Below are 15,580 nucleotides of genomic sequence, written 5' to 3'. Positions count from 1 at the left end.
ACATGTGATCATTGCGCAAAACGTTTTGCTTCTAAAAGTCACCTAAAGAGACACATGAAGATCCATGTAGTGGAAAAATAACTTAGTGGAGAAACCAGTTAGTTTCCTAACAGTCGTGATGAGCGACAGGATGTTGGTTGATTGGTATCTGTTAACTCCTGTTCACACCATCACGACTGTCCGGATTTTCACGTGGGATTTGTCTGGTCAGACCAATCAAAAAAAAGAAAAGGAAAACATGTAAATTCAATTTCAGATGTTTTATTAAGGAAATTAGTATCACCCAAATTATAAATAAATGAATTAAAATAAATGCTAAACAACAAACAGATAAAAGATTCACAAAAGCAGCCCCATCACACATAACAGAGATTATTATACAATCAATTTGCTCATTTTGCTATTTAAAATTATATTTAAAGCAGATTATATACCAAACACAAGACAATGATTGTAAACACTGCATACAAATATCCATTAACTCCATATTAATCAAGCAGCTCAATACAGCTTGCCAGTTATTTGTAAAAAAAATAAAATAAAAAAAATAAATAAAATGGATGGCATCATTTCCTCAAAATGGTCAGGGTTTTTCTTTGTTTTCTGAGATAAAAAAAAAAACATAAATAAAACAATGGATAATCCTCCTGTTTGCTGTTTTAAATATTGTTTCAGATAAAAACTCACCAGCTCTTCTGTCACAGATGATCTGAAGAAGAATCACAGTAGGAGCAGCAAACACTGCAAACACTGCAAACTTAACAATAATCTCAATCACTGCGGGAAAGACGAGAAAAAACAGACTCAATCTGTGAAACTGGGAATGAAATGATAAACAGTGTTTTATTTGCTTTCCAGATAATTGTTTATAGACATGATTGTGTAAGATCATCTGGGTGAGGGTGACATATCTTTGATATTTAATAAAGTTACTTTTCACATAACAGTATTAGTTTTCATGTTTAAGGATTGTAGATGAAGTACGAGAGAATTAAATGAGAAAATGAATATATAAATTACAAATTAATCATGGCTTGAGTTAAAGTTTGTGTTTAGCTGCTCTAATAACTCCAGAGAAGACTACATTCTAGTTTGAATTCAGTGTCTGAAATTAAGTTAAGTGATTCTAGTGTGTTCAGTGTCTGAAATGAAGATTGTGATTCTAGTGTGAATTCAGTGTCTATAAATGAAGATTATGATTCTAGTGTGAATTCAGTGTCTGAAATGAAGATTGTGATTCTAGTGTGAATTCAGTGTCTGAAATGAAGATTGTGATTCTAGTGTGAATTCAGTGTCTGAAATGAAGATTGTGATTCTAGTGTGAATTCAGTGTCTATGAATGAAGATTGTGATTCTAGTGTGAATTCCAGTGTGAATTCAGTGTCTGAAATGAAGATTGTGATTCTAGTGTGAATTCAGTGTCTGAAATGAAGATTGTGATTCTAGTGTGAATTCAGTGTCTGTAAATGAAGATTGTGATTCTAGTGTGAATTCAGTGTCTGAAATGAAGATTGTGATTCTAGTGTGAATTCAGTGTCTATGAATGAAGATTGTGATTCTAGTGTGAATTCAGTGTCTATGAATGAAGATTGTGATTCTAGTGTGAATTCCAGTGTGAATTCAGTGTCTGAAATGAAGATTGTGATTCTAGTGTGAATTCAGTGTCTGAAATGAAGATTGTGATTCTAGTGTGAATTCTAGTGTGAATTCAGTGTCTGAAATGAAGATTGTGATTCTAGTGTAAATTCAGTGTCTATAAATAAAGATAGTGATTCTAGTGATTCTAGTGTGATTCTGTTGTGACTCTAGTGTCTGAAATGAAGATAGTAATTCTAGTGTGAATTCAGTGTCTATAAATAAAGATAGTGATTCTAGTGATTCTAGTGTGATTCTGTTGTGACTCTAGTGTCTGAAATGAAGATTGTGATTCTAGTGTAAATTCAGTGTCTATAAATAAAGATAGTGATTCTAGTGATTCTAGTGTGATTCTGTTGTGACTCTAGTGTCTGAAATGAAGATTGTGATTCTAGTGTAAATTCAGTGTCTATAAATAAAGATAGTGATTCTAGTGATTCTAGTGTGATTCTGTTGTGACTCTAGTGTCTGAAATGAAGATAGTAATTCTAGTGTGAATTCAGTGTCTGAAATGAGAAGGATATACAAACACACCCTGATTCAGAGAGATTGGTGCGGTGTCTGGATTCAGTGTTCTTGCTGTAGTGGACGTTACAACTATTAAAACATGATGGAAAATATAAATATCATACATTAGTGCATGAAGACAGCATGAAGACATTTCTTTAACACAGTGCTGTAGTCCAGAAGTTTAGCAATTATTCTGCTGAAAGCTGTTCACACTAACATGGAATGACTTTGTATGTTTAAACATTAAAGCACTAATCTTCATACAATGAAAGAATATGAATATGAACTGCATCCATACCCTGTTGATCAATAAATCCAGATGTGTGTGCAGCTGCAGTCCTCTCAGAGTTTGGGGTGTTTAATGATTTCTGATTTTCTGTACAAATAAAGGATGCATTTTTTGTTCATATACACCACATTTTAGGTAAAAGCATTGAAGTAATAAACATTTATCGTAAGTTCTTGTTATCAAATGAAGATCACTCTCAGACAGTCTGATCAGTGATCAGTTTCTGGAAATCTAGAAATGGATCATGTTTCTCGGCTGAAGTTTGTTCACTGATCATCTGTACACTGTATCTTTGGGTGTTTTTATTATTTTGAGATTTATACTGTATTTAAGAATCAGACAACTGTTAATTTAATGTATTCTAGGTTAAAATGAACTTAATTACTCTGTAAATTAAAAAGTTTTCATAGATCTGTCTGAAAGAGTGTTTAACTCCCATCAAACCCTGCGTGTTGAATGATAATGTGCTGCTGAAGCCTGTAACCCTGGTTTCTAATCATATTACTCGGTCCAAGGATGATGATAGGCTGTCCTGTGTGTCTGTAAAAAAAAAAAAAATCACATCCTGATAGCAGTCACTAAGTTAAGTGTTCAAAATGTATTTATATCGTCTGTTGAAGGTGTTCAATCATATTCCTCTGTCCAAGGAAATTATGTATTTTCATACCTTATGATATGAAGTCATAAGTCTTTTAATACATTTTATGGTTTAGATCACTACTATTTCACAATGTCAATATGTTTGAAACCGTCAGAGAGTCAAACTGATCTCTGAAAGTTTTCTCTAATCTTAATTTGTCTGAAAAGAGTGTTTCCCAAAACAGACCATGTGTCCAATGATAATTATTTCTGTAAAGCTGTTATCTTAGGGGATCAGGAGTTAAATAGAGGATCTTATAGAGCTGATGTATCTGATGTATCGAACCGTTATTCATTATCTCAGTCAGTTATCATCATTAGACAATTAATGTAATCAGAAATAATGAAATATTATAAAATAAAGATAATTGTGAACAATTCACATATCAGGCTATTCCTAAAACAATTGATTTTGCCTTGACATAGACTGCATGTTTTTTTTTTTTTGTTTTTTTTTTCAGTTAGTTTTTTTTCTTTTTGAAATAGAGTCACACTCTGGACCTTCACTGGACCCCTGAAATCAAATACCCCCCCCCCCCCCCACCAGTAAAATCAATGAAATATATTTTTATTCAATAATATTGATTTATTAATTTTGAGAGGATTTTGTGGTAATAATTCATTTATGCAATAATCATGATATATTTTTCACAATTTAAAAAAAGAATCAAATAATAAAAAATATATACATATATTTCAATTGATGCTGTATTTCCTTTTTTAAGTCAGATTGGTGCCTCCTGGTGGGAGTAGTAAGTAATAATTTCTTGCAATGCCATAGTTAACCACTAGATTGATGTACAGCTCTCTATAACAAGGCTTGTGAATTCCCTAGTTATTTTTGCTATTTTCTTTTTTTTTTTTTTTTTTAGGTTTGTTACGTCCTATGTAATTTGTTTGGAGTTTCCCTTTCCCCCTTTCTTTTTCTCTCTGTATTTTCACCTCTAGCAGGACAATGCGGCCACCTGATTGGATTATTCACCTGTCCATCATCGTAATTCCTGGTGACGATTCAACGTGGCTCCACCAATTAGGGCGTGCCAGGTGCCTTTAAAAAGGCAACAGAGTTTGGCTCGTTAGAGCACTTGATCCATTTGTGTATGTTTGCCTAACCTGTACTGTTAGTGTTTTTGAGAGATGTGTTCTTTGAGAAGCTCAAATGAAGCTCATTTGGGTTGTCTTTTCTCTGGGAGTATTTCACCGTTTATTTTGTTCTGCTGGTTTTGTCTGGTATTAAACGGGGAAGAGAACAGAACAGCTGAGATATCACGTGATATACATGTGCTACACTGAAGCCCCTTTCACACTGCACATTGGACCCGCAATATTCCCGTAACATTGCCTGGTCGCCTTCTGTGTGAAAGCAACCACGTCCCGGAATTGATTACCGAATTGAACCCGGGTCGGGGACCTAGTAACATTGCGGTAATCGATCCGGAACGAGCGCTGTGTGAACAAAAGCCAGATCTAATTCCGTATCGAAGTGATGACATGTGTCATCGCGCGACTCTTTTACCGGCTGTTTTGAAGGAAGATCAACATTCGCGACAAAAACATATGTGCAAACTGTAATGAAGCAGAGATCAGTTAGTTCCTCACTTTCCGCGCTGACGCTGAGATCGTTTGCTTGCTTCAGTTAAAGTGTAACGTGCCAAGCGTTGTCGACTCGTACATTACACGTCACGCGCTGATGTCACGTGTCGGTACAGGATCTTCAAGGGTTGTGTGTGAAAGCACGCACATATACCGGGTCATCACTGGCAGTGTGAAAGTGCCAAATCTAGCGACCAGGGAACAATTACAGGAACGCTTTACCCCTGTATTTGCCGGAATGGCAGTGTGAAAGGGGCTTGAGTTATCAATTGTGTCTAGAACACTAGTGACCTGTGCCACTATTTGTAATTTTTGTTTTGTTAGTAAGAGTAGTTTATTTAGGGCGTCTTTGACGCTGAAGATCTTTTTGTTTTTTTGTCTCCGTTAATTTAGACAGAATATATATTGTTGTTTTCTTCTAGTAAGATTGGTTTTACTTTTTTTCTTTGATTTGGCACGGTCTAGTTCTTTTCTCTTTACCCTTGTTTCTGTTGTGAACCTTTTTCCTTTGGTTTGTATAAATTGTGTATACAATCAATTACTTTGAGGTGTCCTTGTCATATTGATTCTCATTGTAATAAACAATAATTTTTCTTAAATTAGATTTGTTTGTGTGTGAGGTGTTCCAGTACGTGTTCAATGTTTAGTGTTGCACGCCTTACTTGCACACACTAAAGCGCGCGTGAAGCTTGCGTGATTTCTGCGTCTGCTGTCTCACTAAATAAGGACGTGAACACATGAACAACATCTCCAGAACTGCTCTGACAGTCACTTCATGAGCATAGTGTAAAGGTATTCCTGGTAACCCATCAAAATAAGTCTGGTTTAATTTAAAGACAAGTGTTTGCTAGAAATGTATTAATATTTTTCAGCAACATGTACATAGCCTAATACTACTGCTAAAATGAAACAAACATTATTTTAAGGAATAATCACACAACATTTCTTCCATGTTTTATTTTTAAGAGTAAATCCCCTTTGTTTAACAAAAAATAAAGCTTGCTTAATTTTCAATAATTAAAAAGAAAAATTAAATGAATGTTTTGTCTTTGTTTGGTAACCAGAACAATGTAAATACACAACAGAATTTGTGAGAGGAACAAAAACGTTTCGTAAGGCTATTTAAAAAATAATAAATTAAGTTGTTTTATGCATATTAAGTCAAGCTAAACGCATAATTCGGTAATAACAAAACATATGGTGAAGAAAAAATAAAACAATTCATAGGTCCCTAAACCGTAATCCAGAAAAATTTTAACGGAAAAAAAGTAATTTGGGAAAAAAATAAAATGAATTTCATAGGGCCCTATGATGGACACGTTCAATGATTGGTGATTTTCTTGTGACGTGAGATGTTAGTGTAATGTTAGTGCAGAGGCAGCAGAACTCAGGTCAGGATGTCTCATGAACTAAACGTATTAACTTTTTAAAGTGTCTGTTATATCATCTATTATTCAGTTTGCATATAAGAGCCATAAAGAGTTTGTGTGCAGTAAGACTAAAAAAAAAAAAAAAAATCTGTGATATGTTGCCTTTTTACCATTAACTATATAAACCTATAACCAACCTATATAAAGTAAATAAAATACAGTGTTACATGCCATGTTATATTTGATATACTGTTTAAGTATGGTACCAATTTTATTGTTTCCACCAAACATTTTACATACACTTGAAGATTTTTTTAGGTCTTGTCTCAGACCCAATTTCTCTGAACTCGGACTCGAATGAGCTGGTCTCTACTACAACATTGATGTGTGTCTATCTTGATGGCTCACACAGCTAACAAAAAAAAGGTCCCCATGACGTCCCCTAAATGGCCTCTGCGAATGTCCCCTGGACGTCAGCGTGTAGGGTCCGCTTTACGTCGAGTGGATGTTCGCGAAGACGTCCTTTAAAGACAGCAGACACGCTGTATGAAGCAAAATAAGTTTATTTTATTTGGACAATGTAAAGTTGCAGTGCTCTGCTGACAGTTTAGATGAAGCGGTCCGAAATTTTGCAGACATAACGTGCCGCATAGGTGTCTCAGTGTCTATTTTTACAATATGGCATTTCAATGTTTAATTCAATATCTAACAATATTATATACATTTAATCATTTTAGCTTGATAAGTTAACGTTAGCTTCGAAAGTGTTCACATAGCCTAACGTCAGCAGCCGCACGGGACAACTTCAGTAAATGTAAGCATTAAGTGATAAACAGTAGTTACGGTAGCTATAATGTCTAATAATATAAAATAATAAATACCTTTTCGACCAAACAAAAGCAAAAACTCAAGGCCGTGTCTGAGGAAATCACCGGATGACCGTTAACTGTCACTAGCGGCTGAGCGTTGCCATGGATACGTCATTCAGTCATGTGCTCATCAGATCGACAGCTGCTTGGATCCTATCTCCAGTGTGGCTTACTTTTTCTTTTTTCTTTTTAGCTGATTGTAGTATAGCAGTCTTAAATGCGATATCTAAAATAACATATTTCCTAAATAACTTTTCTTGTCGGCTTACAAACAGTTTAATATGTAAATGAAAACAATTTATTTATTTGTCTTACCTGTGTTATTTTCCACTTTCTTTTCTTCATGTTTTCCTTGGCTGCATTCATCACTCTATAACATTCTAGTAGAGCTCCTGGGACGTAACCCTATTTTCTTCATTCATGCATAAATCTAATTGTAGCTATGTTCAATTATATTATCGAAGGGTTTCATGATTTCGATGTTTAAATGTTGAAAACAGACTCCTGAATTAATGAAATTTTTCATTACAGAAGTTACTCATATTTTCTTTTTCCAGAAATGGAAATTATTTATTTAACATTAACCTTTATTTAACAATGTATTCAAATCTTTATAGTAAAATAATAATATCAATCTGCAAATTAAAACATTTTGTATATTGCATTATGTTATTATTACAGTTTTTTTTTCAGAAGGATTTTGTTTAAGGCAATGATACTCTTTAAAATCCAATATGAGTTTATATTTTAGTTTGATTTTGTCAACTCTCTTTGTCTAAGTTGTCTTATACTTTATACTGCCTGATATGTCATGTCCAGTGTTGGAAAGGTTTCTTTGGAAATGTTACATTTGATTACTTTTCAGAATTTCTATTGTTTTTAAATTTTGATTATTTTGAATCATTTAAAGCAGGCAGGGTTAATTTTACAGTGTTACTCAACACTGATTACTCTCAGATTTCAGAATCCTTCTTCACTTGAATTAAAACTATAATAATTTGATTGTAAAGTACAACCACCTCAAAATAGGACTTTAGCTTTTTACTTTGCAATCTTTCTGAGATTAAATACAGATTTAAAATCATAAGATATAGTTTAATATCTATGATACTGTTTTTTAGATCAAATCTTTGCATAGCTATGACAGGAAACACTGGCATCCAACAATACCTTGGAATGCCCGCATTATTGACACACTGTTTTCCTAATGAATGTTGTTCAGTTGCTTTGACGCAATGTATTTTGTTTAAAGTGCTATATAACTAAAGGTGACTTGACTAGGAAAAAAAGGCAGTTCATCTTAAAAAAAAATGTAATATACATAAACCAAAATAGGAAATAAAACAGTTATGGAATAAGCATGTGTCATATTCTGTCTTTATCTCCTAAAAAAATGGTGTCTCACATTTTAAATATGTATATTTGTATGTATACAGTATTGTTCAAAATAATAGCAGTACAATGTGACTAACCAGAATAATCAAGGTTTTTAGTATATTTTTTATTGCTACGTGGCAAACAAGTTACCAGTAGGTTCAGTAGATTGTCAGAAAACAAACAAGACCCAGCATTCATGATATGCACGCTCTTAAGGCTGTGCAATTGGGCAATTAGTTGAAAGGGGTGTGTTCAAAAAAATAGCAGTGTCTACCTTTGACTGTACAAACTCAAAACTATTTTGTACAAACATTTTTTTTTTCTGGGATTTAGCAATCCTGTGAATCACTAAACTAATATTTAGTTGTATGACCACAGTTTTTTAAAACTGCTTGACATCTGTGTGGCATGGAGTCAACCAACTTGTGGCACCTCTCAGCTGTTATTCCACTCCATGATCTTTAACAACATTCCACAATTCATTCACATTTCTTGGTTTTGCTTCAGAAACAGCATTTTTGATATCATCCCACAAGTTCTCAATTGGATTAAGGTCAGGAGATTGGGCTGGCCACTCCATAACATTAATTTTGTTGGTTTGGAACCAAGACTTTGCCCGTTTACTAGTGTTTTGGGTCATTGTCTTGTTGAAACAACCATTTCAAGGGCGTGTCCTCTTCAGCATAGGGCAACATGACCTCTTCAAGTATTTTAACATATGCAAACTGATCCATCATCCCTGGTATGCGATAAATAGGCCCAACACCATAGTAGGAGAAACATGCCCATATCATGATGCTTGCACCTCCATGCTTCACTGTCTTCACTGTGTACTGTGGCTTGAATTCAGAGTTTGGGGGTCGTCTCACAAACTGCCTGTGGCCCTTGGACCCAAAAAGAACAATTTTACTCTCATCAGTCCACAAAATGTTCCTCCATTTCTCTTTAGGCCAGTTGATGTGTTCTTTGGCAAATTATAACCTCTTCTGCACATGCCTTTTTTTAACAGAGGGACTTTGCGGGGGATTCTTGAAAATAGATTAGTTTCACACAGACGTCTTCTAACTGTCACAGTACTTACAGGTAACTCCAGACTGTCTTTGATCATCCTGGAGGTGATCATTGGCTGAGCCTTTGCCATTCTGGTTATTCTTCTATCCATTTTGATGGTTGTCTTCCGTTTTCTTCCACGTCTCTCTGGTTTTGCTCTCCATTTTAAGGCATTGGAGATCATTTTAGCTGAACAGCCTATCATTTTTTGCACCTCTTTATAGGTTTTCCCCTCTCTAATCAACTTTTTAATCAAAGTACGCTGTTCTTCTGAACAATGTCTTGAACGACCCATTTTCCTCAGCTTTCAAATGCATGTTCAACAAGTGTTGGCTTCATCCTTAAACAGGGGCCACCTGATTCACACCTGTTTCTTCACAAAATTGATGACCTCAGTGATTAAATGCCACACTGCTATTTTTTTGAACACACCCCTTTCAACTAATTCAACTAATTGCCCAATTGCACAGCCTTAAGAGCGTGCATATCATGAATGCTGGGTCTCATTTGTTTCCTGAGAATCTACTGAACCTACTGGTAACTTGTTTGCCACGTAGCAATAAAAAAATTTACGAAAAACCTTGATTATTCTGGTTAGTCACATTGTACTGCTATTATTTTAAACAATACTGTATGTATATTTGTGAAAATATTCAGATGTAACTCACTTTGTAACAATAACAAGTAACTGTAATTTAATTACACTTTTTTTCTCAGTAACTGTAACATTGCAGTTACATGTAACTAGTAACTGCCCAACACTGGTCAGGTTTGATGATAAAGGATAAAGGACTGGGAATTGGGATGTTCGCAAACTGGCTCAGACGAATGTCCTCCGAACGTCCGGCAGCGAACGTTATAAAGCGGACGTACTGCGGACTTAAGCAGTCTCATGCTTTCATGCTTTCTTTGCTGTGTGCTTTTTTTTCTTATTTTGTGGTTAAATAATTGATTTTATTTCACACATTTTCCAAAATTAGCTCTTACAGTGACACATATTCATTTGTGTGTGTGTGTGTGTGTGTGTGTGTATGTTTTTTTGTGTATAAGTGTGAGTGTGTGTTTTGTCTGTTTTGCACTCTTGATGTTTTAGAGATTCACCCCTTTTGCCTACTTTTGTTAGGCATTGTGACTGATTTGTAGATTGTACGCACAAAAAAATCTCAGTATTTTTGTATTTTTGCCAATTTCCCATTCATTTTCTATGGCAGTCACTTTTAAGCGTGAAGACCCCGAGTGTGACTATTTTTTAAGACCACTTAGCCTTGTCAAATCATGTCCCCAATTTATTTAGCTCCTACAGTTTACAGTTAAGTTGTTTGTACTAGAAAAGTAAATTAGATTAAAAAAAACTCTTTCAGTAAAAAGTTATCTCTCTTGTATATGTTTGTTTTACTTGATAATGTAAAACCAAATAAAATCATTGTCATCCAACAACTCTCTCATAAATTAACCACACACTCGACTCTTCAGAACAAAACTCTGTGTAAAGACCAAAATATCTCAACTTTAAACACTAACAGGTCTTTCCTTTGACACTTTATTTAACAACTTTTTTCAGTTGAAGTGATAACATGTATTTGTTAACATGGACAATAGAGGATTCAGTATAACTGTGTATTTTTGACTGTACCTGGTGTAGAAGTAGTTGATGTTGATGTAGTTGTAGTTGAGTCTGTGATGTAGACTGAAGTCTCTGCTGTTGTTGAATCAGCTCGAGCTGAAAGATGAATGTTAGGTCACATGCATCAGACTGCACAAGATGTTAATTAGTTAACACACAAGATAATTAACATTATCTATCATTATATTATCACATCTAAGACTCTTCTACATCTAATGAGATTGTTTTCTCACCTGAGATCTTGTCAGTGTATGTGACTGAGGTCTTGAATTGATCTCTGTGAGTAACTTCACATCTCCACTCTCTGTTTTCATCTTCATTCAGGATTGTTTTAGTCAGAGAGATGATACAGTAATCTGATGAGAATGATATCTGATATCTGGAGTCTGAGTTTGTCAGTTTAACACCAGCCTGATTCACCCAGAACAGATCAATTCCCTCAGAATGGATCAAATCATCACAAGAGACTTTATGATATGATGAATATGAATACAACTGACAGAAGAGAGTCAGAGAGAGACCTGCACTGATCTCAGTCTGTGACTGTGATGAAGAGACTGAAACACAGAATAACACACACATCACACACTCTTCAATCATCACGGGAAGTTAAATGTAGAATTTGATCTTTTTAAATTGACCACATAATCATAAAATTACCATGAAGAACATGCAGATAAACACGAGCATCAGTTCCCTGTCGTTGATCATTCACATATTGTCTGCAGAAGTAAACTCCACAATCTTCTTTTGTGACGCTCTTGACGTTCAGAGAGCAGTCAGACCCCAGACTCAGTCTCTCATGTCTCTCTGTGTCTGTCCTCTTTCTCCCTCCAGTGATCAGTTCAACTGCTGTATGAATGAATCTGTTATAGATCCATGTAGTTGATTTACAGCCATGAAGAGCATTATTACAGGGCAGACGGACATCTTCACCAGAACTGATGAACACATGAACCTCATCCACTCCACTGAGACCTGAAACACAAGAACACATGAGTGATTATTATGATATTATTGTCACAGTGTCTGGGTTGTGTTCCCTGGGTTTCCACTAGATGTCCTCATTTCCCACGGTGTCTGTCACTTTATGAACCTTCTGTTCCCTTATTTGGTCACCTTCCTCCTTGTTTGGGTTAATTGATTATTCCCCACCTGTCTCCAGTTCCTTATTACCTTCTGTGTATTTATACCCGGTCTGTCTTAGTATGTGTCACGGAGTCCTTGTTGAATGTTTAATATTCACGTCCGTCTCAAGTCTTGTTCTTGCTTTGTGTCTTGTCAGTATATGTTCTGGATTTATGTTTTGATTTTGACCCCTGCATGGACTGTTTTCTCTATTGGATTTACCCTTAATAAATGACTTACCCGCACTTGGTTCTATCTCTGTGGTTTCCTGTATCACAGATCGTGACAGAAGGACTCCGTCATGCAAGGAACCAGCGGTATGTCTTTTTCCAGTTCCCCAGCCAGGATCGCAGAGCGGAGGGCGAAGTATCTGAAGTTGACCGCCCTCCGCATAGAGGTGTTCCTGGCACAGGTGTTCTGGTCCCTGGCCGAGGGAATGGGATACAATGATGCAGCCCCTTAAAGATAATTTTAACAGCGGGCTGAATGATCCAGTTTCTCAGGAGGAGATGGCGCATTTAGAAACTTTGGAGTTCTGGGAGTTTGTGTACTATTTGCAACATCGGCCCAGGATGCCCGCCAGTCCAGAGTCATGGCCCAAAATGGCCACCAGTCCAGCGCCACAGCACAAGATGGCTGTCAGCCCAGCACCACAGCACAAGATGGCCGCTAACCCAGCACCAATGACCAAGTTGGCCACCGGTCCAGTGCCACAGCACAATATGGTCGCAAGCCCAGCACCACAGCACAAGATGGCCGCCTGTCCAGAATCATGGCACAAGATTGCTGCTTGCCCAGCGCCGCTGCACGGGATGGCAGTCACAGCTGACCCTCCAGAGTCGAGTCAGGCTCCAGTGAACTCTCCAGAGTCGAGTCAGGCTCCAGTGAACTCTCCAGAGTCGAGTCAGGCTCCAGTGAACTCTCCAGAGTCGAGTCAGGCTCCAGTGAACTCTCCAGAGTCGAGTCAGGTTCCAGTTGACCCTCCAGAGTCGAGTCAGGTTCCAGTGAACTCTCCAGAGTCGAGTCAGGTTCCAGTGAACTCTCCAGAGTCAAGTCATGGTTCCAGTGAACTCTCCAGAGTCAAGTCAGGTTCCAGTGAACTCTCCAGAGTCGAGTCAGGTTCCAGTGAACTCTCCAGAGTCGAGTCAGGTTCAAGTTGACCCTCCAGAGTCGAGTCAGGTTCCAGTGAACTCTCCAGAGTTGAGTCAGGTGTTCGTAGACCCTTCAGAGTCAGGGCTAGTCACCGATGACCCTCCAGAGTCAGGGCTAGTCACCGATGACCCTCCAAAGTCAGGGCTAGTCACCGATGACCTTCCAGAGTCAGGGCTAGTCACCGCTGACCTTCCAGAGTCAGGGCTAATCACCGATGACCTTCCAGAGCCAGGGCTAGGTACCATGGACTTTCCAAAGACAAGGCTGGTCACCGTTGACCTTTCAGAGTCAAGTCTAGTCACCGTTGACCTTTCAGAGTCAAGTCTAGTCACTGGTGATCTTCAAGGACTGAGTCAAGTCACTGGTGATCTTCATGAACAAAGGCAAGTCACCATTGATCTTCATGTACAAGTGCAAGTCACCGATGGTCTTCATGAACAAATGCCAGTCACCAATGATCTTCGTGAGCAGACTCAGGCCAGCACTGATCTTCTGGAGTCCAGTAAAGACACTAGGGGATTACCAGAGTTTCATTGTCCTGTTGGTCCGGCCTTACGGAGGTCTGCTCCACTCTTGGGGACTTCCGCCCTGACCACACGGTTGTGGTGGTCTTCTGCTCCACCCTGGGGGCCTTCTGCCTTGACCACAGGGGTGTGGTGGTCTTCTGCTCTGCCCTGGAGGACTCTGGCTTTGACCACAAGGATGTGGTGGTCTTCTGCTCCGCCCTGGGGGGCTCTCACCCTGACTACATGGTTTTGGTGGTCTTCTGCTCCGCCCTGGAGGACTCTGGCCTCGACCACAAGGACGTGGTGGTCTTCTGCTCCGCCCTGGGGGGCTTCATGTTGTTTTTTACTGTCACAGTGTCTGGGTTGTGTTCCCTGGGTTTCCACTAGATGTCCTCCTTACCCACGGTGTCTGTCACTTTATGAACCTTCTGTTCCCTTATTTGGTCACCTTCCTCCTTGTTTGGGTTAATTGATTATTCCCCACCTGTCTCCAGTTCCCTCATTACATTCTGTGTATTTATACCCGGTCTGTCTTAGTATGTGTCACGGAGTCCTTGTTGAATGTTTGATATTCACGTCCGTCTCAAGTCTTGTTCTTGCTTTGTGTCTTGTCAGTATATGTTCTGGATTGATGTTTTGGTTTTGACCCCTGCATGGACTGTTTTCTCTATTGGATTTACCCTTAATAAATGACTTATCCACACTTGGTTCTATCTCTGTGGTTTCCTGTATCACCGATCGTGACAATTATATTAATAAATGATGATGTGAAACATAGCAGGATAAAAATCTGAAGAATCAGATCATGCAGGCTTTTTCCTCATTTAACCAGTTAGTTCAACCAAAAATGAAAATAAGCCTGTTTAACTCACCCTCGAGACATCCTAGGTGTGTACGACTTTCTTCTTTCGAATTTTCAGTTTTGGGTGAACGAACACTTAAATGCAAACATACTAACTCTCCAGAATAAACTGTTTATAATAATCTACAGCAGTACAGGAATAACAACAGAAATAAATGATAAAGGGGCAAGCAAGACAAAAGTTTAATGCAAACACACTCTCCAGAATCAACAGTTTGTCTTGATCAGAGAGCTGTTTGAATCACAAACACACTCTTAACATGAAGATAATTCAGCATCAGATGTTTGATTGTGAAAGCGTCTAGTTTCAGTGCGTTCAGGAATAATCCAGTATGTTCTGTTTGTAACACAATAATAAACTGATCGTGTTCAGATGAACTCTCTCTCAGATTAATTCACTGTCTTGAAGAGAAAACACAGATGTCTTTACCTGTGAGAAGTGAAGAGAGAAAGATCAGTCCCAGTAGACACAAGTGACACTTATCAGCCATCTTCTCTTTCTGTCAGTCTTCCTCTTCATTATATTCTCTCAACTCTTTCTATAAATACTCTCAGCTCTTCCTGTGTTTGTTCACTTCCTCTGATCTGTTTAAATCATGCTTAAGCTGCTATACTGACACGATGTCAGTGTGTGATGGAGAAGAGCTGCTTCACATTGTGTGAAACGTGTCAGAACTGAATATTATTAACTTCATTTGATCTATACACAATCTAAGTGAGTTACTGATGCTTTCACTTTTTTCAGTCGTTCCCTGCATGCCTTTCAATTCTAGAAATAAAATAATTTAGTAATTAGTGATAAAACTGGGTTGTTTCCACTATCCATGACTCACTTATAGAAAATTAATTAGGATGCTTTTTTAACACATTCAAAACTTTGCTTCTTTTTTTTTTTACACACAAATCCAAGAAATGCACACACAAACTGCAAAATGCCTCACATCTCTTGCAAAATGAAGCACTGAAATCAAAATAC

At 37.5% G+C, this 15,580-nt stretch overlaps 1 pseudogene; it reads right to left on the bottom strand.

Annotated features, from left to right (window-relative positions):
* Positions 1-241: 241 nt before the first annotated feature.
* LOC113100037 (uncharacterized) lies at positions 242-15,105 on the bottom strand (annotated as a pseudogene).
* Between the last annotated feature and the right edge of the window lie 475 nt (positions 15,106-15,580).

Source organism: Carassius auratus, unplaced genomic scaffold (assembly GCF_003368295.1).
Source record: "Carassius auratus strain Wakin unplaced genomic scaffold, ASM336829v1 scaf_tig00217128, whole genome shotgun sequence".
Lineage (NCBI taxonomy): Eukaryota > Metazoa > Chordata > Actinopteri > Cypriniformes > Cyprinidae > Carassius > Carassius auratus.
The sequence above is the reverse complement of the archived record's forward strand: the minus strand, read 5'-3'. Positions and strand labels throughout refer to the sequence as shown.